Source organism: Microtus pennsylvanicus, chromosome 11 (genome assembly GCF_037038515.1).
Source record: "Microtus pennsylvanicus isolate mMicPen1 chromosome 11, mMicPen1.hap1, whole genome shotgun sequence".
NCBI lineage: Eukaryota > Metazoa > Chordata > Mammalia > Rodentia > Cricetidae > Microtus > Microtus pennsylvanicus.
The window spans coordinates 69,902,163-69,926,453 of NC_134589.1; the positions used below are offsets into that span (position 1 = coordinate 69,902,163).

At 49.1% G+C, this 24,291-nt stretch overlaps 1 protein-coding gene across 2 annotated transcripts in view; it reads right to left on the bottom strand.

The window, feature by feature from the left end:
- Col23a1 (collagen type XXIII alpha 1 chain) overlaps positions 1 to 24,291 on the bottom strand; it is a 285,085-nt gene that overhangs the window by 98,072 nt on the left and 162,722 nt on the right. The gene's annotated exons all lie outside the window — the stretch shown is intronic.

The window sequence follows — 24,291 nt, forward strand, 5'->3', positions numbered from 1 at the left end:
ATGGCTCAGTAGGTAAGTACACTAGCTGTTTAACTAGGAGGACCTGAGTTCAGCTCCCATCACTCACATAAACAGCTGGGCATGGCTGTGTATGCACTTGCTGTGCTGTGGAGGAGGGGACAGGAGGATGGCTGGAGCTTGCTGGCTGCCGGGCTAGCACCAGGTTCAGCAAGAGAGCCTGTGTCAAGGAGCAAAGCAGAGGAGAATAGAGCAGGCCACTCGATGTCCTCTGGTCCTCACATGTGCGCACTCACAAGCTCATGCACACACACGCGCGCACACAGAAGTTGGAACTGCATATGGCCTTTGATGCAGTGATTCCACTCTCAGGAGTTCATCCTCAGACAGACTTCCATATGTGCATGAAAGAATGACGGACGAGGGGTTCGCTGCAGCATCACAGCTAATGGAAAAAGACTGGAAATGACCCAAATGGCTGATCATGGCAGATTGGTGAAGTAAATTACAACAGACTCCTGCCATGAAACCCCACACAGTCTCTGAAAAGAATGAGGGAAAACGAAGCCGTAAAAGTTCTCAAAGGAGCTGTAAATTTCCTTTATGATCCCTGACTTGAGAAGGCCTTTTTAGAAAGGACACAAACCCCAGAAGCTATAATATGAAAGACTGATAAATTTGAGTACTCTTACTTTTTTTTTAAATCTTGGAATAATTTAAACAAACAACCTAACCAACAAACCCACCACAACCACCAAAATTACCATAACAAAAGTTCCACAAGTGGTGAAAAGCAGAAAACTGAGAAAATATTTCTAACTCATACAAAAGTTCCTTAAAACGTTTCTATAATAAAAAAGCAGAGAATGATGACAAAGGAAAATGAACCAAGGGATGAACAGGCATGCACCTCGGCGAGGAAAGAGAATCTTCCTGAAAGGTGTGGACCAAACTCTGAGCTTTACTTACAAAAGCACTGCCAATGAAAACTCCCCGGAGACGCTCTTCCTTGTCTCCGAAGACCAAACCGTGAGCCATAAGTTGGACAATGACAAAAGCTGGGTCAACAGTGAGTTGTGCACACCACCTTGGCCCCACAGATCATCACTGAGATCAGCTATTCTTATCTCTAGTGTTTTCCCAATAGCTTTCCCGTGTTTAGACAAGCCTGGACACACAAACACTATTATTCCAACCGCCTATCATGACAGTGTTCATTGTTATCTTGGCACAAATTAGAATCATCTGGGTCTCAGTGAGGACTGCTTTACTTAGGGTTTCTGTTGCTGTGAAGAGACACTATGACCGCAGCAACTCTTATAAAGAAAAACATTTTAATTGGGTGGCTTACAGTTTCAGAGGTTTAGTTCATTATCATCACGGTGGGACATGGCGGTGTGCAGGCAGACGTGGTGATGGAGAAGAAGCTGAGCGTCCTACATCTTGATCTGCAGGCAACAGGAAGTGAACTGAACTAGGTGTAGCTTGAGTGTAGGAGACCTCAAAGCTTGCTCCTACAATGACACACTTCCTCCACTAAGGCCATACCTACTTCAACAAGGCTTCACCTCCTAATAGTGTGAAATTATGAACTTATGGGGACCAATGGCATTCAAGCGACCACAAGGACTGTCTACATTGGGTTGGTTTGTGAGCATCTGTGGGGGAATTATCTTAAGTTGATTGAGAGGGCAAGACCAGCCCATGATAGGGAGCACCATTCCTTAGGCAGGGCGTCCTGAACTGTAGAAGAACGGAAGAAGAGAGCTGAGTATAATCAAGCAAGTCTGCATGCGCATGCGTTTATTACCCTCTGCTCTTGACTGAGGATGTGATGGGACCGGCTATTTCAAGCTCTTGCCACTATTACTTACAGTGACAGACTTGAACTTGAAGTTGTAAACTAAAGTAAACCCTGCCTCCCTTAAGTAGCCTTTGGCAGAATGTTTCCTCACAGTACCAGAAATGATGTAAGGATACCTTAGAACTCAGTACTGCTGCACAACTCAGGCTTGGAGGCTGGGAGGTGATAGGCTATTCCATGTAGCCCAGGCGTGTGACAATAGGCACACTGTCTAGGTTGCTCGAGTACACTCTATGAGATCTGTGGAACAATGTCTTTGCTAGTCTGCTTCCTTGTGGCTGAGCCATGAATAGCTGTACTCGCAAGGGAATTAGCCCACTACTCAGCAGGCCTGGGACACATGAAGTCCAATTCTAGCAGGACAGTTATCACTCAGATATCTTGAAATGTCATTGAATGGGTTGGTCAGAATAAGGTGGACATTTTCTGCAGAAATACAAAAGCATTTGAGCCTATCTGCAACAGTGAGAGGCTACGATGAAATATAGCAAAGTTACCCATGGAACAGTAGAGATGTCTGCAAACCATATACTCAGCCACAAGGAGCCCATATGCTGTGGTTTGAATGGGAATTTCCCCTTACAGACTCCTGTGTCTGAACACTTGACTTCCAGCTGGTGGTGCTCTTTAGGAAGATCATGGAACCTTCAGGAGGAGGAGCCTTCGGAGGTGGAAACTGAGGCAGGACTAGAGGTATAAAGCCTCTTTCTGTCTGCTCTCTCTCCTGACGTGACGTGACCAGACACCTCACACTTCTGTGCCATGCCTTCCCACCCTTGTGGACTGTATCCCTGTGGACTGTGAGCCAAGACAAGCCCTTCTTCCTTTACGTTGCTTCATGTCAGGTATTTGGCCACAGCAATGAGAAAAGTAACTAATATAATTCACAAAAGCAAAACACCATCACCAGTAGCACAAATAACTCAGCTTTTCAGATTTCCCCATTCCTTCTCTTGGGTTTGTTTAAGGCCTGCCAGCTAGGGCAGGCGTGGAATAAGACAGTGGGGTCCTTGGAGTGGCAGCAATATCCTGATTTTCCTGTTAGGTGCCAGACCTATGACATCTCTCATGAGCACTGGCTCTGGGAAGAAGCCAATGTAGCCATTGTTTCCTCTCACAGCCCCTTGGAGAGCCCACAGCCCCCTTTGGATATCATTTGGATCTCCAAGGCATTGAGGCTTCCTTTCCTAACATACTTGTCTATTTGTGGGTGGCCCCAGGTCATACTTATTTTCATATCAAAGGGTCTGTAATCTTACAGAGGTCCTAGGGCAAGAACCAGCCCTAGAACTACAGGAATGAATTGCTGGGGCAGGGGGCCATAGCATGTGGAGATTCCAGATAGGACACTATCCATCTCTTCTGGGTTCCTATATATGCAGGGCAAGCTCCCAGAGCCCTGTCATCTGCTCCCAGGGTTCTGTACAATAATGGCACCGGGAGATCTCCCAGCTCTTGCAAACACAAAGTGCAGCAATGACAGCAATTGGACAGAACCACAGAGACACTGTGGACATAAAGCCACGGCTAAGTTGAGGCACATGAAGGGACAATGGTTTTTGTCCCCTGGAGCTGGTGGCCCCTCGGGGGAACTGAGTCCTCCTGAGAGCATGGGAAGTCAAGAAGGCCCTGGCAACTTACTTTCCAAAACCTGTGAAAGTCCCAGGGACAGAAGATTGGCCTCCAGGATAACAGCCACAAGAAAATGTGTGTCCTTTGAAGTGGCACTAGCAAAACAGTCATGATCTTTTTCTGTGTGTTCAAGGCAAGTAGGGTTTTTCTTGTTGTCCTAGGCATGCCATAGCGTGTCATCATCAGGTGCAGGGTTTCTCCTAAGGATACGACAGAGGCCAGGTAAGAGATGCCCCAAAAGGTGAAATGACTCTCCTATCTCACACCAGTACCATGTGACAGCCTATACATGCCATAAGATTCCATACTCAGTGTCCAGATGCCATCTCCACTAAGGTGGCTTCCAGTTTAAAGAGGGTCCTCAAATAGTGGAGCTGCAGAGCACCTGCCAAGGGAGACCCTCTCCACCATCACTCTCAGCTACTGCTCTACAATCTTCTGGAGGGGAGTGATGGCAGCCAGCACATCCCAGCTCTTATGAGCCAGGCATGAGGCATCTGTTTCCTTGTGAGATACAGTTTGTTTAGATACAGTCACAGCAGGCCTTCTGGATACCCGTGTAGTTCAAGGTTGCCGGAGTTGCACTGCTCAAGGGGGTATCAGAGAATCTGTGTGATGAAGGCCCTCTAGGAGAGCAGTAAGGAGGTCAGGAAACTCAGGCAGAGAGGGCTGTCATGGCCATCTAATTCAAAGTCTTCCCATGAATGAACACAAGTCCATCTACTCATTATCTACATACCAGCACTCCCTCCCACCCACCTATTCTTCCCTCCTTCCCACTTATCCATCTCCCTGGTCCTCCTTCTCCTGCCTTCCTATCAATCCACCCACTCATCCATCCATCCATCCATCCATCCATCCATCCATCCATCCATCCCCATTCCTCTTTCCCACATATCTATCTACCATCTACCACTCTCTTTGGTGACGGACAATTCTGTATTCTGTCAATTTTGTTTTAAATAAACGCTGATTGGCCAGTAGTCAGGCAGGAAGTATAGGAGGGACAACCAAACAGGAAGTAGAGGTGGGGCAATGAGAACAGGAGTACTCTGGGAAGAAGGAAGCTCTTTCCCCAGTCTCCTTCCCAGACACCGAAGAAGCAGGATGTGACCTACCCTGCTGAAAAAGGTACTGAGCCATTTGGCTAACATAGATAAGAATAATGGGCTAATATAACTTATAAGGGCTAATATAAAGCCTGAGATAATGGGCCAATCAGTTTATAACTTAAGTAGACCTCTGTGTGATTTCCTTTGGGACCTAATGACTGTGGGAACTGGGCAGGACAGAAACCCCAACAAGCAGGCCCTCATGTTACATCTCTTCTTCTCTCCTATTCATCTGCCCATATGCACAACCATTTATCCACCCAACCCTCCTACTCATTTGCCCATCCATCCACCCACCTGCCTATCTACCCATCCTTTGCATTATCTATCTATCTATCTATCTATCTGTCTGTCTGTCTGTCTGTCTGTCTGTCTGTCTATCTATCTATCTATCTATCTATCTATCTATCTATCTATCCATCCATCCATCCATTCTTCCATCCATCCATCCATCCATCCATCCATCCATCCATCCATCCATCCATCCATCCACTCAGCATTATGCTGTTGTCAAGCAGAGGACCCTTTACTAGCAAGAGGAAAGTGACTTGGGCTCATTCATGAGGCTCCCCTTCTAACAGAGTCAAATTCAATATTTTCCTAATGTCTTTTTAACCTATTTTAGTTCATCTTCTCATAATATGGAAATCATTACCTAGCAAAGTGTCTCATTATATTTCATAGAGTACTTAAATTTTATAGCAGGGGAAGTTGAGGCTCAGGCAAAGGAATGGCATGGCTGAGCTCATGCTGCAGCTGGAGGATGCTGGTCTCAGGCCTGTTTTCTCCAGCTCAGAACTCAAGGCTATGCTGTGCTGCCTGCAGCGACTGCTTGAGTCACAGAAGGGTTGAGAGCCTGTACCAAGCTCACATGAGGACCAGAACACCTATTTAGTATCTCAGTGGCATGGTGAGCAGACAGCTGACAGTGCAAGTCCAAAGTCAGATAAAACTATTCACTTAAAACAGTTTGAGAGGATTCCCCGCGTCTCCAGGGGAGACAGAACTACTGCAGACTGAGTTCAGTGCATCCCGAGTACCTTGTCACTCAGGAGTCTGTGCCGCAGAGGGTCCTGCCATGTGGGCTGTGAAGCAAGAGGGGAAGCCTGGGCTTTAAGCCATGGGACCCCCTCCTACAGGTCCTCAGCACAGCCCTGCAGACCCACCCGCTCAGATGCTTTAACACAAGATTCCTGGGTCCATCTTTCCAGATAACTCAAAATAGCGTCTAAAAATGGAACCTGGCATGTTAGTCAACTGAAATTTTAGCAGACAAAACAACAACAATAACAACAAAAGCAACAATAACAACAACAAGCAACCAAAATTAGGTGAGGTTTTCCTTTCTTTCTTTTTTTTATTTTTTTTATTTTTCGAGACAGGGTTTCTCCGTAGCTTTTGGTTCCTGTCCTGGAACTAGCTCTTGTAGTCCAGGCTGGCCTCAAACTCACAGAGATCCGCCTGCCTTTGCCTCCCAAGTGCTGGGATTAAAGGCGTGCGCCACCACTGCCCGGCTTCCTTTCTTGAGTTAGATAAAAGCATTGCCTGAATTTTGCAGAGACCTAACAACAGAAAGTAGCTAAGATTGAATTCCCCTTCAACTGAATTCCACAGCCTATTTCTTATCCCCCTTGGGACCACCCTTAACCGCCTTAAGCACAGGGTTCCTCCCTGGTGGCCCTCAGCTTCCCAACAGGAAGTGACCTTGGGCCTTTCTGCCCAATGATTTGCTCTGTGAAATCCTGGGTGACCCATTCCCTGACCAGTGACCTTCCTTCCTCAAAGGTCTCCTGGCCCAGCCCTGGGCTGAATGCCTTTCTGTCCTCTCATGAAAGCCAGGCACTTCTAAGTACAGAGGCAGAAGTGGCTGCTTCCTCAGGAGTTGGCCAGCTGGGCTGGAGCCTGCCGGCTGCCAGCCTCATCCTCCCAGTATTTACAATGGAGTGAGGTCACTTATATGCCTGAAGACATATAAGGTCTTGTGGGGGACACTCCACACAGAACTGTGAGCCTTTGACATCTTTCCTGTCCCCAGGGAAGCTCTTCTGTGAGTTCTGTAAAGGGAAACATATTTGGAGTTTGGTCTGAATCATGCAACAAGGGTAGACGATCTTCAGGGGCTAGCCTCGGGTTCTGGGATGATGGTGACAATCCTTTCAGCTTCAAAACATTTGCCTCGAATGGAATGGAGCTCACCTGTCAGCTGAAAAGCCCAGTTTTGAAGTTTTGCTGCTTATAAGCTTAAAGTATCTCTATGTAGGCTGTTGAGATGGCTCAGCGCTTACTCAGCAGTTACAGGGCTTGCTGTGCAAGCCTTATGACCCAAGTTCAATCCCTGGGACCCATGGAAAAAGGCGGAGGGACTCCACAAAGTTGACCTCTGGCAATGCATACAAACACACACATACATACACTCACACAGAAGCAAGAAAATAGAAAGTATATGTATATGTATATAAAAGCATAATAGTTCACATCTAATTTAAAGTATGTGTGTATATAAATATAAACAGCCATACATAGCTTCATGTAGCATGATATCTGTATATATACATAGATATATGGCTATAACCACATCTAGCCAGATGTGGTGTGGTACACTTATAATCACAACACTCAGGAGGTTGAGGCAGGGGGATCATGAATCTCTTTCTTTATAAAAGTTCCCATATGGTAGCTTGAAAGGAAATGACCCCCAAAGGGAGTGGTACTAATGGGAGGTGTGGCCTTGCTGGAGGAAGTGTGTCACTGTGGAGGCAGGCTTTGATGTCTCAAATATGCTCAAGCCATGCTCAGTGAGACAGACCACTTCCTGTTGCCTGCTGATCAAGATGCAGGACTTTTAGCTCCAGCACCACATCTGTGTGCATATTATCACACCCCACTGTGGGGGCCAGCTATGATAAGCTAAGTATGGGCAGGTCACCCAAAGGAAGTTCTTTTTTTAAATTTTTTTTTATGGCTTATTTAACTTTATTTTATGTGCATTGGTGTGAAGGTCTCAGATCCCCTGGAATTGGATCTTCAGACAGTTGTGAGCTGCCATGTGAGTGCTGGAAATTGAACCCGCGTCCTCGGGAAGAACAGTCAGTTCTCTTAACCGCTGAGCCACCTCTCCAGTCCCCAAAGGAAGTTCTTTACTTCCAACCATTATCACCTGCCAGAGAAAAATTTAATAAGAGGCCTGAGTCTCTGTAGTTTACCCTGAGGCAATACCTGGTTGCAGAAAGAACCACAAACTGAGATTACCTAGTACCACCCACAAACAGACCATCCAAAGGAAATGCCTAACATCCCAACCACTGTAGATAGGATCACCCTCCAGCACACACTCACCAGGACATCCCTAGACAAATGTCAGCCAAACAAGAGTCCTAAATCTCAGAAACTCCTCACCCCCACCTTCACTACTATAAAAACCCAATTCTAACTGAGTTGGACTCTCCGTTTATTCCAGTATGTTGGACATGCGGAGAGACCGAGTTTGCAAACTTGATTAAAATAAAGGCTCTTTACTTTTACATACGGGACTTGGTCTCCTTGTTAGCTTTTGCGGGGGCTTCGCGGATTTGGGCATAACACCCACCATGATGATAACGAAATAAGCCTCTGAACTGTAAGCAAGTCACCCCATTAAATGTTTTTCTTTATGAGTTGCCATGGCCACAGTGTTTCTTCACAATAGAAGACCTAACTAAGACAGACACTTGGTGTGAAATAGTCTAAAGGTGAGAATGGAGCTGGAGCTGGAGCTGGATCTCAGTGGGCTGAGTCTTGCCAAACACAAAAGTCCTAGGTTCGATCCCTAACACTGCATAAACCAGGTATGGTGTTACATGCTTCTAATCCTAGAACTCAGGAGGTGAAGGCAGGGAACAGAAGTTCAAGGCTACCTGTATGATCAAATTTGGGACCAGCCTGGGCTAAGAGAAATTCTGTATCCCTCCCTAAAAACAAGTATCAAAGGGAGAAAAACCAGTCTGTGACTACATTACCTTTTCTTGGCCACAGTTCAAACTGGTTACTTTTTGATGTCTCCCAGTCTATTTTTTTTCCTTTTTCTATTTTTGTGTGTACTGTATGTGAATGTGTGCATGTATGTGGGCACACATGTTCACATGCATGTGGTTGCCTGAAGTTGATGCTGGGTCTCTCAATCAAACTCAGAGTCTACCAATAGTCCTGCTACTTATCTTGCTTAGGGAATCCCGTCTCCATCTCCAAGGCTGGAATTATGGGCAGGCAGCCAGCCAGCCTCTCTTAGCATTTCCATGGTCCTCATGTATGTGGCAAGCACTTTGATGGCTGAGCCAACTCCTTAGCCTCCAGCCTGTTTATTACAAGGCCTCTAGTCCTAGGCAGAAGAGAAATTGACTGAAGGAGACTGAAGCCACGGAGAGGTGGCACTCTGCAGAGTAGAAAGGGCTTGGGCTTCCCAGGCCAGACTTTTTGGCAAGCGGTAGAATCTTCCTGGGCCTCAGTGTCATTTGCATTCTGGTTGGTGCTGAGAGGAACTGAGACAGAAAAGGGTCTGGCATGGCTCCTTTCAGACTGTAGGCTTTTCTGCGGCACCAGTTTTCCTTGTTTGGTTTGATAAAAATGTGCCCAAGACTGAGAAAGACAAGGGCTGGTGAGTTAAAACTCCACTTCTTCCCGGATGCACACTGGCCCTGCATGTCCAGAAAGACACCACCTACGAGCATCTCCCAGACACTCAGCTGCGCACACAGCTCAAGTCGGAAGGGACTGAGTGACTCTTGTTTGAAAGCAAAGAGAAGAGAGGCAAAGCCAGAGAGCCAAAGATTTAGGGAGAAGAGGGGCAGGGCTGTAATCTTTCCTGGTAATCAAACTTCTTCCTGGAGGGACCAAGGGAGAGTGCTGGGGAACACACAGAGAATGGGCAAAGAGGGAGGATGTAGGGGGAGGTCTCCGGGAACATGAGGGCTGAGGGTGAACCTGTGGAGGAAGAAAGGCTGTTCCCAGGGCCAGAGCCTTGTGTGAGACATGTGGCCATCGCGGTCTTTGGGGACTGTTCCAATTCCCCAGTGCTTGTCTGTGGTTTTCACAAACTGCTTGGCTGTCCTAGAATGCCAGACCTCTAAACATGCGCGCCAGGTCTTTTACAAACAGACAGACAGACCCTCCTGCCACAAATAGCCCCAGGTTCTTTCTTAGACCAAGAAAAGGGGTTCTTGGTTAGGCAAAAATGTAGTCATGGAATTTCATGGCAGGTGGGTAAGGGAGAGAAACTTGGAAGTGGTTTTCAAGGAATGTAAAGCCTTTTTCAGGTTGTAAAATCTTTTCCCAGAGGGGACAGGCCAGTTTAAAGTGGTGGCAGCTCTTAAGGGGTGACCCAAACACCCGGGCAAAGCTGCACATAGGAACTTTTCAGTTCCTTTCCTAGCTCACTATCACCGTGGTAAGCCTAGTCCATCGCTGGCTGGAATGACAGTGTGCTGTGCACAGCTGACCTTTGCAGTTGGACGGTGAAGGAGCGAAGCGGTGGCCTATCAGAAATGTACTAACTCTGAGGGGACGTGGAGAGTCCAGGGATCATTTCTGTCCTGCTGGGGCAGGCGAGTCCACGTGCTTTTGTTTTGATTGTCATATGAATTAGGGGAGTGGGGATCCCAAAGAGCTATGGTTGTGCCAGGTTCCTGAGCTGGAAGCTGGCCACCTAAGTGAAGGTGAAGAGACACGGTATGTCATATGCTTGCGACTTAGCTCGGAGAAAAGCTCCGTGGCTTGTATTGTCAAAGATTCAGGAGTTTTCAATCCAGGTCGTCAGACTTGATGGTAAGTCCCTTTGCTGAGCCATAGTCCAGCCCCATGTATACCATTAACAAAACAAACAAAACAAAACAAAACACCAAACTTTGATCTTTAAGTTTTCTTACTGCAACAGGAACAAAGACATTTGAAAATGAAACGTACGTTTCCAATAACCAAAAAGAGAACCAATGTAGCGTGCCATGAGACAGACTGTTAGAGCTACACGTGATGGAAACTAAGCCACGTAGTGCTGGTCCAGCCAAAACCCCTGCCTGCAAGCCTCTGCCTAAGACCGATTCTCTCTGTAAAGTGGAGATTAGTGGGTCTTAAAGAGGCATTAAAGACCCACAAGGCCAAACTGAGATGATCTCTTGAACCAACTGGAAGGACTGAAAGGATTTGAAGGACTTTCAAATGAGGTCAATATCTTTTGATATGGAGCCAATGTTCTTGTGTCCTGACTCTGGTAAAGTCCCCTGGCATAAATGTGGGTACATGGAGCTCCAAGGACACCCAGAGTGATACTCTGGTGTTTGTGCTCCTCCATGGGCTCCACCTCCCTCCTCCAGAGCTCTTCTTTCACCTCTGCCCCTTATTTCAGACCTCAGCCCCCTGTCGTTAGCCTTCAGGACTCACGTCTGCCTGCATCCCCTACTGACAGTATGAGATCTTCCTCTTTTCCATCTGCCACCCTGATTACTCCCAACCCCTGTCCAGGCACCGTCCACTCTGTGCTGGACCCTTGAGCCCTTTGGGAAGCAGTGTCCCCTCAGAAATGAGAGCTTTCACATGCACGGGTTTACTCGTGAGCAATGGCTGTCTCCTGCAGAGGAAAGGAGGGTAACTCTGTCAGATGGGTAAGCAGCCACTCTGCAGCCTGGCATTCCCACTCCCTCCTACCATCTCACTCTGGAATTCTCTCTGCAAAACACAAGCTGGAATAACACAGGGGGCCATAGGCGCTGAGCGGTAAATACCTGATGGGAGAGAAGGGGCTTGGATATTTACACAGAGGGTTCTCATCGACCTCCTGTAGACACAGTACCCTTAGTAAAGTAGCAGGAATTGTCTCTCCTGGCTGGTATCCCTGCATGGGGTGGCAGGGAAACTGAGGGGGCACATGAGGAGTGGACTCTTTCTTTTTTTTTTCTAGGCAGCCAATCTTCAAGGTGGCTAGTCCCGTCTCTACCAGGAGGCCATTCAATGGAGATACCATCCCCATAGCCATCAAAGCCCAAGGATGGATGGGGTCCATCTGTGGAGCTGGACGGCTGTAGGGTTGGATTGCAGCTTGATGGATGCCAAACAGGGGAAGTACAGCCTTTTATACATGCCGGGTACCAGCTCCCAGCCTGATAGTATGCTCCCCCCTCCACCTCGTGGTAGCATCTAGGGACCATTTCGCTCAATTGTGGACCACCTTTGCATCTTAGCGGGATGCTGGAACTCAGAGCTCCCATCAGGGCTAAGACAGAATCCAGGCTGAGGTTCACTGACCTCGCCTCAGGGTGCAGGTTAACTGTCATGTACCCTAATCTTCCCTCAGAGAACCCCTTTCTCCTCACACCCTCGTAGATTTACTGATCTTAAACTCCTCCCATCCACTACAGCTGGTGGCCAGTAACTCCAGCACAGCTGTGGCCTTGCTCTCACGCTTCCAGTCTCAGTGATGCCTCAGATGAGAACCCGTGACCACAGGGGAATCTCTGTTTGAACTGTTAAGATACAGGGCGGTGGTAGTGGTGGTTATTTGTGGAGCTGCAAACAAAAGGGTTAGGAAATAGAGAGGGAGATGCCATTTCCAGAAGTTTGGAGGAAAGCAAATCCCAGCACCAGGATGGACTTGAGGCTGCCAGCCCAGCACTGGCTACAATCAGATCAAAGCTGCGCCTTATGCCACACCGCCTGATAAGCCAAGGGCGTGGCATCCACGATCCCGTATTCATGCTCAAACATGCAGCCATGACTCAGATGATAGTAGCGAGTTCTTCTGTGAAGTTCATGTGAGCCCAGGACTCCAATTTCCCACGTGGGACTCTCCAAATGCTTCTAGCACCTGCCTGGTGAGGGAGACTCTCAGAACGATCTACACATACACACTCTGTGAGGTCTCCCTGGAGGAGAAGAGCCAGTAACTAGACCCAAGTCCTTCTCTGCCTGCTGCTCTCTGCTCTGCCTTCAGTTCTGGCTACACTTCCGCTGTTCTCCTCACATTAATTATTTGTGTATGTGTGTATGCTCATGCCATGACATGTGTGGAGGTCAGTGGACAGCTTGTGGGAGTTCTCCCCTTCTAACATGTGGGTCTAGGGATCACACACAGGTTGTCAGGGTTGGCACCCACTGAGCCGCACCTCGCCGGCTCCCAAAGATTCTTACAAACTAAGGAACTCTTCTTGTACATTCTCTGACGCTCTTAGGCCTGCTTTCTTTGGGGCCGCTCCCTGGTCTGTTTCTCTCACCCTTCCCTTCTGAGTCGAGAATGCTCCCCATGTGGTCCTGGGCCTGCCTATCCCCCAACCCATCCCCCACTCTCCTGTTTTTCTAATACCCAGGCATCTGTTTTCCTCATATCCAAGACATGGATCTTTTGGTGCCTGGGATGGCAGCTCCAGGTGCCCAGGAAGGTAAGTTGATATCAGCAGGCCACAGGTGGGGCCCACCTGGGCAGAGAGAGGCCACAGCCTTGTCTCCTCAAAGGCAGAAGATCCTTTACTTGTGACCAGGGGTCACAGCTATTCCTCCTAGGCCCTTTCTTCCTACCACCCCCATCTCTGATGCCAAAGACCCTGAGCGAGAGTTGCAGAAGGCTGTCAGGGGTGGGCTGAGGCCTGGGTACCATCTGCTCTCTCCCTATTCCAGAGGCTCTGAGTCTTGAGGTTTGGGGTGGGACCCAGGAACCTGACAGGCAATAATCTTCCTGTGTACGGCCTCTGCGAAGAAACACTACAGGGAGCTCTCACCTCTGGGGAAGCTGACATAAGGGCTGGGCTTCAGAGTGAGTCACCGAGAGCCTGCCCAGGACCCTTGCTCCCTCACAATTACCACAGGCTTGCACACTGGGCTCTGGGCTGTGTGTCTTCACAATCCTTGTTAATACAACTGGGATTCATTAAGCAATGGGGACCATCCTGTCAGGCCAATTAAGAGATGCTCCAACAGATAAACCAGTGAAGAAACAAACGGTGGTGGTGGGGGACGTCTCTTTATGGCTGCTCTTTGGGGTGGGCTTTACAGTGTTGCTTTGTATGTGTGTTTTTTCCCCCTAAATAAGCAAACTTGTTTTCTTGGGATTCCATCCAAGAACATTAGATAAATAACTGTGACCCAGGCCCAGTTGCTCACAGGAAATCCTGTCCAAGCAGACAGTGTGGGAGAGAGAGACTGTACTTTGATGCATGTGGTTGGGGTGCCCTTGGCGGTGGCATCCAGAGTATGGTGTGACTTCTGCAGGCTCTGCAGACTTCTGCAGTTCTCAGTGTGACCTCGGGCAGGTCAAGGCTTAGCCTTGGTGTCCTCCTGGCTTCTCCTTCCCCTGTGCTCACATATATTAGGTTGGAGCCCCTCATCTTCTTCCTGCCAAGGGATCTCAGTGACTTGAGCAGTGCCGGTGGTCACTCTGAGACTCTGCTGCCTGGAGAGGCCGTGCCCAGCTTGGCTCCACTGTTGTGTGCAGAATGGAATCCTTGCTTATGCCCAAGATGCGCTCTGTGCCTGTGACATACCCTTCCTCTGTCTTTGGACATTAGGTGCAAAGATTCATCCTTGAGCTGCACAGGATCACTGAGGTATACCCTCCCACCCCTCAGCTGCCCCTCTCTCCAACCCCAGGGCTGCCTCCCACCTGCCTCTCCAGCTCCTAAATATATCCTGATCTCTGGCCTCCTCTGAGCCTGTACCTCTGGGTCACTCCTACCTTTCTAGACATTTGCCACCCTGTCTCTGAGAGAGTGACTGCAGGACATATCTCCTCCCTGCTAAACCCTCACTGTAGCCGGAATAAGTCTGTGTCTTTATTGACCTCACCCCCGGCTTCACAGCTCCTTCTAGAACCAACCTAGCACCTCTTTAGACCCCACAGAGCAGCCACCACACTAAGTACCTTCCTCTTTCCCTGCTTCAATGGCAGTCAAAGTCTCTCCAGTACGCAAACGTTCCCTCCTCCACGGAGGCTGTTTTGACTCCCTCCTGCACCCAGGGAGTAAGGCCTTGCCTTCCTCCACAGCCCTGTGACCCACCGGGTGATGGTGACTGGTTTGCCAGCCTGCGTGGCCACAGCAGCTGGACTGTGCTTTCTCCCACCTCTGTATTTCAGGCATCTGGGATACAGGCCTGGAAGGATGTGGGCACATGGAGAGTGTTTGTTTACATTGAATTCTGCACAGTCTGCATTTGCGACCCTTCTTGGAATGGTTGTGGTGTGACTGTTAGGCAGCCCAGTCGCTATCAGACACAAGTCAGTTGCAGTCAGGTCTCAGGGTTCCCTGCGGCCGAATCCTTCTGAGGCTATTGATGGGATATAAATCAGCACGGGCTGGGGCAGCTTGGAAACAACTGGCAGTATCGGCTCCAAGTCCACTGATGCTATCCAGATGTGGGCTGCTGTGCCAAAGCATGTTGCTGGTAATTAAACTGACAAGAGTTCCAAGGTGCACGAGACCAGCAGCCTTGGGGAGGTCATCCTTCTCCGTGCCCCCTATTTCGCCTCTGAGGCACTGGAGGGGCCTGGCTAGTTTATCAGTAAATGCAAGTGAGCGGCAGAAGCCCCCTCCCCGCACCCGTGAGGCAGAAGATACTTAGAATTCAGCAGAGCTTTGAGCCCATTACTTAGGGCGAGAGTGTTCCCTTGGGGTGCTAGGACATCTGTCCCCACCTCAGAGTGGAATGCAGGAGACCTCCAGGTGGATAACATATTCTCCTGTGGAAGCTGAGAGCTCTGATGTGTTAGGGAGCTGGGGACAACCCAAGGCTGCTCACAGCTGAGGGGTCCTCCTTGTCAGTTTCTGAGCAGCTTGTCACTCCACACTTCTTCCCAGCACATCGGGCCCCATGCTGAGGCAGCTGCGCAGCTCACAAAGGGGTACAGAGCAAACGAGCTGGTGCAGGCTTCCCAGGGGAATGCCCACCACCAGAGCCAGGCACTTGGGATGGAGGAGACAGATGAGACCCAGCTGCTACTCTCACACAGCTCACTTGCCAGCCTAGGTGGCGGGCCATGCCCAGGGGATAACTTCCCTAAGGGAGACGCCCCAGGCTGCATAGAAATGCATGACATGGGGCTATAGCCTCCGCAAGTTGGGGGATCACAGAAGGCTTTCCTGGAGCACGGCTTGAAGGGTGACAGTGTAGGCATCTTAAGAGGACAGGTATGGACTCGCTGCAAAGACACTTTGAAAGAAGACAGGGAAGCAAGTAATTCTAGACACACCTACCATGTCTAGAACTTTCACTTCTTGAAATACATAGTGAGAAATGAAGTCCACAGGGCTTCAGCAAGGCAAGGAGGAGGAGTTCTAAGACCTGAACCGGAGGAGAGACTGTCTTTCTGTCTCTATCTCTGTTTCTGTCTGTGTACTGGTGCCCTTTCTTATGCAGGTATATTCGGAGACCAGAGGTTGACATCAATCGCTGTCTTCCCCAATCACTGTCTACCTTATTTTTGGCGACAGGGTCTCTCACAGAGCACAAAGCTCACTGTTTGTTTTGGCAAGCGTGGCTGGCTGGCGAACCTTGTCTTCACCACCCCTTCACCGCTGCGTGAGCTCACTGACCGGTGGGATCTTCCAAAGTGAAACTCACTTTGAACCAGAGAGTGGAACCACAGGTGTCAGAGGCCAGGGAACAGGGAAGGTGGGGAACAGCTAGTCTAGGGGCACACAATTTCAGTTAGGGGGAGTAAACTCAATGTGGCTTGATAGTAATGTATGGCCTTAGAGCCGCAATCTGCAAGCCAGGTAGTGGATATGCTATTGAGCTTGGTTTAGCTAGTTCATAGTGTGCACATCTACCAAACCAGCATAATATACCCTGTTTACATTTGCCAATTAAAAGTAAACAAACGGGCTGGGGAGATAGCTCAACCAGCAAAGGGCTTGCTGTACGCAACTGTGAAGAACCTGGCCCCACAGGAGCAGTGGAGGCCGATGTTGTCACATGTTACCATGTGGCCAAACAGAAGGGGCACCTTGAAACAGCCCTGACCAGAGAGGGCCCGCGGCACTTACATGCCAGCAGATCATGCATATGTTGTATTCCCAATGGCTGTACCAGTCTCCAGGGAGCACACCACACCAACCAAGACAGGTGTTGGCAGCCGCTGCAACAGGCTGGGAGGGGGCAATGATGGGCTCATATTCGGGTGACTGAGGTGTGTCACTTGAAAAACCTTTGGAGAGCTGGCTCTGCCCTTCACCTAAGGGTGTGGTCCTGATGGCCTACACTGACTAGCTCAGCTACCACCCAGACCCACATCCTGGGCCTTGGGCTGGCTCACCCTAGCAGCTGCCCCATCTCTGACATGCTGGAACACGGGAAGGGACTGGTTGATAATGGCAGAATCTCCATGACTCAGGGCAACAGCAGGCTATCTGAGAGGAGTTTCCATGAGGGCCCAGGGATGATGCTGTGCCAGGGGCCTTGAACCAGTTTCACTGTAATGAACATTTTGCGGGTGGAGCTGATTGGACAAAAGGGGCAGACTGTGGTGTATGGGGAGGCACCCCAGATCCTGACGCCACTAGCATGAATGAGGAGGGGTTGGAAAGATGGAGGATTGAGGTGGGCTTTATCATTGTTTTGTTTTTAATTAATTTGGGGGCATACTGCAGGGATGAGGGACAGATATGGAGGGACTGGGAGGGACTGGGAGGTGAGCGGGGTTGGGGTGCATGATGTGAAATTTCCAAAGAGTCGATAAAAAAATTATGTTTAAAATAAAAAATCTTTCTCTTAGGGGAACAACAGAGCAGAGGGCTCATCTGTTGGAGGGGTCAGCTGAAAGCTGCTTTCCAAATTGCAAAGTGTGGATCAGGTGGGCTTCTAGGGGTTCAGTCTTAGCCGATGTTTAAACCCTGGCTGTTTAGAGATGGGAGCCGTAGCCTCATCAGAGCCACTATTAGGGTTGAATATAGCGCATCCCCTAAGGGTTCACATGTTTGAACACTTGGTCCCCAGCTGGTGGCACCCTCCCCCATCACAGACAACATCCCTTCTTAAACTAAGAGTGACAGTAAACTGTCCCTGCTCACTTCTAAGCTGATTTTTGTTGGAACAGCAACAAGAAGAATCACCAAAACAGGATGCCCCAATTCTGTGGTTCCCAGATGGGGGTTTTCTCACTAACGTGGAGATTTTGTCTGCTTTCTTCACCTGGCTGGGCCTCCCTGTCTTCTCAGCACAGACCCCGACCCCAGGAACCGAGAGTCTGAAGATATATTCCTAAGCATGAATTTCATGGCTGTCACCAGAGAGAATGGAACCCTTCCTGTGTAGCTTGCTACAGCTCTGCAATCTGGCACACCAGCGAAGGAGGAGTTTAGGAAAAAATAAAAAGACCAAAGTGGCCCGCGGATGTCTTTGGTCTGGCCTGCAGTGGGTTTGTGAGACACAGGAGTGAGTTGCTGAGAGGTTAAAAAAAAAATTTAAAAAGCAGGTGACTTTACACACAACTCAGAACTTCTGGATCCTCTTAGAGAAACGGCAGCGGGGGGGTTAAGCCGAGGGAGGCTTTGGGGAGCACTTCTGGAGAGGAGCATTAATGGGGGGAGGAATGGGGGAGCACGGCTGGAGAGAAAAGCTGGGAAGCACCACTGGGGAGTACTGCAGGAGAGCATTTCTGGAGGGAGGCGCTGGCCTCTGCTGTGGGCCCTGCTCATCAGCCAGGCATGGACCCCATAACTTATCCCGCAGAGCTCTGTTCCTCATTACAACTTTCAGGCAAAGGGCTTAAGTTGCTCCTGGTGCTGCTGGAGTTTTGGCCCTGGCTTATTAAACAGAAATTGATGGCCAAAAGGAAATGAAGGAATAGGGTGAAGGAGACCAGACAGGGCTAGAATATCAGAGCCTTGCCCAAGGGAGTGCCACGTGGGGTGTGAAGGGCAGAGCGCCATTCCTGAAAGGGACGTACTGAAGTGGCAAGGGGGAGCTTGGCCTCAAGGTCTGAAGAGACCCGAGAACAGGTGGTTAGCTCTGTCTACCCATCCTTCCACCTGGGGCAGAGCTACTGGGAAAAGTTTGTCTGCACTGAATGTATGTACTCTCTTCCCTGCCACCATTCCCTGCACAGCCCAATAAAGCCACTGTTTATGGGGAGTGCACAGTAGCTAAGACCATCTCCTCAGAAGCTGCCGAGCCAGCACGCTAGCACTGAGTGGAGAAATGGGAGGAGTCCTCCCACACCCTCCCGTGCTGTGCTGGGAATGTCAAACAATGTGTCACTTCAGAAAACAACTAAAAACCAAGTCTTTGTGACTCAGAAATTCCACTCCCAGACCAATCAGGATTCAAATAACCAATTAACCCAGATAACCAGTCACTCATAATCTAATAACTGAAAAGAAACAAAACACATCAAAGAGAAAGACCCGGGCATGAATGCTCACACTTGTATTAGCATAGTCAGAAGGCAGATGCTATCCTAACGCCTGTGAACCAAATCGACCACAGAACACGGGCCAGCCCCACCGTGGAATACGATTCACCCGTGAAAAGGAACAGAGTGCTGACATGTGCTGTTACGGGGATCCTCAGAGACGGTGTGCTAAGACTGCTGTCATGTGACACATGTCCTATGCGTGGTTTGCGCAGCACTCCCATAGAGAAAGATCTATAGAGACAGAAAGTGGAGAGGGATGGAGGGAAGAGGTCCAGGGTTCTAGAGGTAACAATGTTCTTAAGTTGACTATGGCAAGGTTATGGTATCTGTGATTATATTGTAAGCGCTGGACGAGGATTGTCCATCTCCAACAGAGGAGTTGAGGGTGTGTGAATGATAACTCAATCTGCTTGCAAAATACTAGGTTGCTTTCCCAATCCGGATAGCCTAACTTGGATTCCCAGCATCCATAGGGTGTAAGGAGAAAACCAACCCACAAAAGTTGTTCTCTGACCTCTATGTGTGCATCACGGCATACACATGACCCCGGCCCCATCACAGTCATGCACAAGGATAACAAATAAAACATTAAAAGCTTTTAAAAAACTCCTCCATTGTCAGGTCTGGGGAGAGGGTTTAGCAGGCCCATGTTTGCCTAGCATGCATGAAGCCCTGAGCATTGTCTAAACCAGTGTGGTAGAGCCCACCTGCAGCCCCAGAACCCTGGAGGCAGAGGCAGGAAAATTGCCACAAGTTCAAGGCCAGCCTGGTCTCCCTAGCAAGTTCTAGACCAGGCAGCACTAAAGAGTGATATCCTGTCTCAAAACAAAACAGTGCAGCTTCTTGGCACAGAGTAAAGGCATAGAAAGTCAGCACAAGGTCCGCCCTGGAGTGGGTCATTGGTAAAGTCTGAGACAAATATGGAAAGAAATCAAATAAACATTGGTTGTATGACCAGCAGGTATGACCTTCAGGGCTCTTGCTTGGCCACAATGAGTCTGGGGTTACTCTCGACCCCGTCTTAGCTGACCCACTGTTGGATCCTGCTGACTCCATCTTCCACATTCATCTAGAACCTGCTGTCTCACCTCTCCCGAATCGTCACCTCTTCTTCATTGCCCAGCCATTGCTGGCCAACAGTGTCCACTCACTGTCTTTGGCATAGAAGCCTGCTGACCATAGGAATCCAGGGCAGAGCCTGGCTCTCTGCTCAAACCTTGCAGAGACTCTGGTTTTGCTCAGAGTAAAAGACCACCTCCTCCAAAGCTCGCCATTTCCTACTTGTTTCCTGGCTTTCCTCTTGCTTGTCTTGTCAACCACAGTTGTATCAAGCAAACTCTGGCCGTAGCACCTTAGCTGAGGTGGTCCCTCTGCCTGAACTCATCTCACCTTGGCACAGCAGTGCCAAGCCCTTAATGCACAAGGCCTTTGTGGAATAGGTCAGACCTAAATGATAGCATACTATTTCGTGAGGTCCCTTCCCATGGCCTCATGCTTGACACAGAAAAAGTGAACCTTAAGAGAAACAGAAAAGAAAAAATGAAGAAGAAGAAGGAGGAGCAGGAGGAGGAGGAGACATGAGCATCAGAAAATGAAGAATAAAACAAAAAATTCAGGAAACATTCAAACAGAACGTGAACTAGAGAGGCAAATAATGATCTGGTACCTTGTCAGCAAACATGGCCACCCCACGAGACAGGAGCAGAGACGCCCTCAGACTGTGTCCATGCATACGCCAGCAGCACCTCATTCTGCAGCTGGCCACAGACAAATCTTTTTACTTCTAGGCATAAACTCCTCAGCTTTCTAAAAGGGGGACTGTAAACAAGGCTGGCCAGTGAGAAGGCCTCAAGGTGGGGCTGGGAAAAGTTGTTTATTTTATTCATGCTTTTTAAAAGAAAGAGCTACTGTTTTTTGTAGTGTGTGTGTGTGTGTGTGTGTGTGTGTGTGTGTGTGTAGGCTAAAGATTGACAACGAGTGTCTTCCATAATCACTCTCTATGTTTGAAGCAAGGTCTCTTACTGATCCACAGTTGAGGGCTTTGGCTAGCCTGACAGGGCATGGGCTGTCCCATCACTGCTACTACACCCAACTTCTTATGTGGGTGCTGGGGATCTGAACTCAGGGCCTCGTCTTACCTGGCAAACTCTACCATCTGAACCACCTCCCCAGTCAGCGAGCAGTACTGTTCTTAACAATGATAGCAGCATCTACCAGACTCACGGCACCGAGCGGGTCACTGTGCGCACAGAGTTAGCCAGGGCCTGGATCCATCATGGAAGCCTAGCCCTACCATGAACTCCACCTGGCTGTTTCCTCATAAACCATTTTTCATGAGGTGTCAGCTCTTCAGTCTTGACATGAAACGAAGCCTCAGGAAATCCCGGGGATGTTCTTCGGGGTCGTAAAGGAGGCCACGACTTTCAAAGGATGGCTTTGCCTGCTCCCTGGAGCCTATGGCATTATGGAGACCACATGTTCAGCTCTGTAAGACACCCTTTTCTGGATTGAGTGACCCCAGATCGGGGAAGAAGGCCGCTCATGGCAGTCACCTCCCTGCTGTGCACCCTGCAGGACCCACATGGCTTTACCTCCTTCCTGAGCTGATTCTGCAACGGCCTCCAAAGCCAGCGTTTGCAGATGGGGAAACTGAGGCACAGAGTGAGTGCTTACAGGGGCACACAGGGGTCTGCTCGCTGGCCAGCTGACAGTTGTTCAGATCCATGTACCTCTGTAAGAACGTTCTAGAACAACCAGGGGGCTCAGAAACACCCTCTACTATAAAATAATTGTGCCTTCTGAAAGTATTATATATTGTTTTAATAAAAACTTATAAAAATTTGTTGGGAGGAGGAGACTGGTATATACTGTTTTTATATACCTGGTTAGACAGGTATATAAAAACATTTTTCTATTTTTTTCCCAATCACGAAATACCTGAAGCTAGATACTACACAACAACAACAAAACATAAGAGGTTTTTAAGCTCAATGTATACTTTTGGACAGGGTCTCATGAAGCCCAGGCTGGCCATATACTAATTGCTAAATCTCCTGCCTCCACCTCCCGAAGGCTGAGATACACCCTTTTGCCTGCCACAGTGAGCCTCAAACCATGAGCCCCAAGAAACCCTTTCTCTTTCAAGTTATTTTTGTTCAGGTATTTTGTTTCAGCCACTGGTACGGGGGCTTCATGCCAGTGGGTCACAGCTAACGACAGCCAGGGAGCCTGGCTCTTGCCATCTCCTCTCTGTTTCTACCCAGCACTGAGGCACACAGCCGTCTCTGCCCCTGGAGGCCATGGTGTCCTTTCACACCCTTCTCCTGACTGGATAGGGGTGTCCCGAGTCTAGTGAGTTGCACAGATGAGGATTTATGGAAGGAAATAGATACATAGTTTCTGAAGTCAAATGTCCCAAATGGAGGCGTTGGTGTTAAGTCGGGACTCGGTTTTCTTGCCTCTGACCTCCTAGGACATAAGCTTCCTCTGCGGTGTCTGTACCTGGAGCTGGGGGCCAATGTGCACCTCCCCTCTGTAGGCTGCTTCTGTATGACCGCAACAGGAAACTGGTCAAGCCAGTGCCCCTGATGTGAGTGAACTCTGTCAGATGGGTTTGTCCACTTCAGCCTGGACAGCACATGGGTCTCCCTGCATTCATAACAAGCCTGACATCCCTGGGGAATAAAGTCACCACATCCTGACTAAAGCCTAAGAAAGGACATTGCACGGAATGTTCAAGTCACAGATACACACTTGGCAGCCACAGAAATAGAAGGTTTAGTTGTGCAGTCACTAAGATTTTAGCTAATCAGGGTTGTGTGTGTGTGTGTGTGTGTGTGTGTGTGTGTGTGATCAATCTCAGATATTCAGAAGGGTGGTGCAGGAAGAGTCCAGGAGTTCAAGGGCAGCCTTGGATGGTGGTTTGAATGAGAATAGTCCCCATAGGCTCATATTTGAGTACTTGTTCCCCAGTTAGTGGAACTGTTTAGGAAGGATTAGGAGGCGTGACTTTGTTCGAGGAGATGTATCACTGGGAGTGTGCTTTAAGGTTTCAAAAGCCCACACCAGGAGCAGTCTCTCTCTCTCTCTCTCTCTCTCTCTCTCTCTCTCTCTCTCTCTCTCTCCTCTCCCTCCCTCCCTCCTTTTGCTCCTGACTACTGATCAAGGATGTAAACTCTCAGCCACTCCTCCTGCACCATGCCTGCCTGCCAGCTGCCATGGTCCCCACCATAATGGTCACAGACTAACTCTCTGAAACTGTAAGCAAGCTCCTATTATTCATATTTCATAAGTTGCCTTGGTCTTGTTGTTTCATCACAGCGGCGGTAGCCCCCCACTAAGACACCAAGGCAACCTCATTCCCTCTTCCCTCAAAAGTTTAACCAGTCAACTGACAAACCAACCAAATAAAAACAACCTAGAATGTATCAATGAGTGAATTAGGACAAGCGGATGAACTGGGTCTCACTGGCAGTGTGGGACTGTCCCAGCCTAGAACCTTCTACACCACAGCAGCTGCCCGTCCCTGTCAACTGCCTTTCACAGCCAGGGAGGAGAAGGGTCCTTGTGGGGCCTCAGCCACCTTGTAGCAAGAGAAGGATGGAAATAGGGGATGGGGGCGTAGCTCCGTGGGAGAGTACTTAGCCTAGCATCAGCAATGTTCTGGTGTTCCACCCCCGAGAACCTCACACAATAAATTACAAAGAAATTAAGGGAGCAGCTGTGAGCCATCTGCCTGCCAGGCTTCTAGACCATATAGCTGGAGAAGCATCCACAGGCATCACTAGGATTGAGAGCAGAAACTAAAGAGTGGGAGGAGAAGAAGGGGCCAAGACCTTGCTGTGGCTGCCCACCCAAACTGTCTCTCACTCCTAACCTGTCACCCTCAGGCCCCTCCTGTCACTGCTGGGCAGAGCAGCCTGCCTCAAACTCAGCTGTTCCCAGCTTGGATACCTTTCTAGATAACACCACAGAGCCCTCCGTCAATCATGTCAGCTCCCTGCCCACAGCAGACCTGCTTAGAATGAACGAGAGCACACTACAAGACAGTGAGTCTGGGAGTCCATTGTGTGCCCTGTAGCATGGCCCGGGTGACCATGATTCATACAGTCCACTAGGATTTAATAAAGGTAAGGTATTGTGAGCTAGAGGAAGACATTTGACATTGACCCCTGGTCTCTACATACATGTACATGGGTATATGGAGCCTCTTACACACACACACGCACACACACATGCACGCACGCACGCACACACACATGTGCACACACATGTACACGCGCACACACACACACACACACACACACACACACACACACACACACCAGGGTGGGACATACAGTTTGGCTGGTAGAATGGTT